The sequence below is a fragment of the Saccostrea echinata genome, unplaced genomic scaffold (genome assembly GCF_033153115.1).
Source record: "Saccostrea echinata isolate AGI-Se365-2 ecotype Australia unplaced genomic scaffold, CSIRO_AGI_Sech_v1 ptg000033l, whole genome shotgun sequence".
Taxonomy (NCBI): domain Eukaryota; kingdom Metazoa; phylum Mollusca; class Bivalvia; order Ostreida; family Ostreidae; genus Saccostrea; species Saccostrea echinata.
The window spans coordinates 34,330,808-34,332,938 of NW_026889782.1; positions in this window are offsets into that span (position 1 = coordinate 34,330,808).

The window sequence follows — 2,131 nt, forward strand, 5'->3', positions numbered from 1 at the left end:
AAAAAAAAAAAAAAAAAAAAAAATCAATTTCAATGCCATTTTTTTTTCAATCCATTGTCCAGAATACTTAAAAAAATAATTGCTTCCCGGAGGTGAAAACAGTTTTGCAGTTGGGCCATTTTTCGCCAGTCGTTCGGGAGAGGGCAAACAAACATTATAAAGATGGCCTTATCCTCATTTTTTTTTAAATGCATAAATACACAATAATAATGGTAGGAAATTTCAACATTTTGTCCAGGAGGGCCCACAGAAAGATAACCATTCATGAGGATGTCCATTTTATTCATAATCCTTTATTAAAACTAGGAATTTATAAAACACAAATATTTATTAAAATGAAAATGTCTATTTATGAACATTGCTTATCATTGACTCGTAATAAATATATTTTATTGAATTATCCATCCACTTCTTTTCTTTATTAATCTGCATCTGTAGAGAAAAACAAAAACAATATAAAAAAAGGTAAACAACAACAAAAACAAAAACAATATAAATGAAAGATAAACAACAGCAAAAACAAAAACAATATAAAAGAAAGATAAACAACAACAAAAACAAAAACAATATAAAAGAAAGATAAACAACAACAAAAACAATATAAAAGAAAGATAAACAACAGCAAAAACAAAAACAATATAAAAGAAAGATAAACAACAACAAAAACAATATAAAAGAAAGATAAACAACAAAAACTTTACTTTTGACTCCTCATGCCTGCGATTTCAGATTATAAAACAAATAAAGTATAAAATTATCAAAAACGTAGAAATCTATAATAAGACATATGTTTACCTAGTGACGCCTGATCATCATCATTGTCTTCCTCACAGATGTCCCACCCTTTACTGTAGGATACCAAGAATCGGACCAGTATGCCGGGTACCAGGGACCGTTGAGGAAGGCCCGGTGACAGACCTTAAACCAACAACCTCCTCTAAAGTCAGCAGCACAGTTACCATAACTATTCCTGTCGTTATCTCTGTCTGCTGTACTGAAGTACATCCCAGACTAATCACCATAAGAACCCACCGTATTTAACATACTGTCACCTGTAGAATTAAAAAAATGGATTCGAAACTTAATTCAGTTCAAGGCGTTTCATTGTCAAAATTAAACTGATTAAAATGAATTCAACCTACCCAGAGCAAGACTTCAAATAAGTGACATGAATTTTGAAATAATTCAAATGAACTTTTATACCTAAGAAAGGATGTCAAACAAATTACATAGACTCTGAAATGATTTAAATGAATGGTACACACCTTGCACAGGATTCAATTATGTTACATAAACTTTGAAATAGCTCTTTATCACGTTATGTAGGTTGTTATTATTTAAAGAGATGTATTCATATTCTTTGTTAAATATGTTTCTTTAACTTAATTTTACTCGATTCATAACAATATTCCCATATTTGAGTCAAATTGTCAACAAACATGGATATTTCAAAATGACCTACATAATATCAACGTATCCTTGCTATCTCTCGCTACATCTATTATTTTTTTTTCTATAACATATCCACATAATCTTTATCCATGCTCTGGTATAAGCTTAGTGTGCATAATGACACCAAATAGAGATCAAATAATGTAAAAGCAATGGTTTTATGTTAAGGAATGTGATATATACAAAATATATTGGCTGATAAGAAAGATTAAATTAAATCATTTACACAAAAACAATTGCTTTAGCATGAAATATGTCAAATTGTTCCGTTTTAGTGCAATAAAGGATTTTCTCGGACCATATTACCATTTCTTTTTTTGTAGCTTCACAGGAAAGGAGAAAGATGTGATCATTATTTATAAATAACGTACCATGAAAATACTTAGACCTTATTTAAAAAAAAAAAAATCAGTGTAATAAACTGGGAAGGGACAAAAAAAAATCTATTCAAAGCAAAGAAACAGGGGTTGAATACATTTTGCGGATGAAAGACATGACAATAGATTAAAGTTGCCATTACCCTTTTTATTCGCATGTCTCATTTCTTTCTAATTTTCTCCCTCTCCTTATTTCCCCTTTTTCTATCCTACTCTCACACTCTATCTCTCTCACTTTCCTTGTATTGATAGTCATACATTTTACCCATTACTTACCCAAGGTTCCGGTAGCTGGTCCTCCA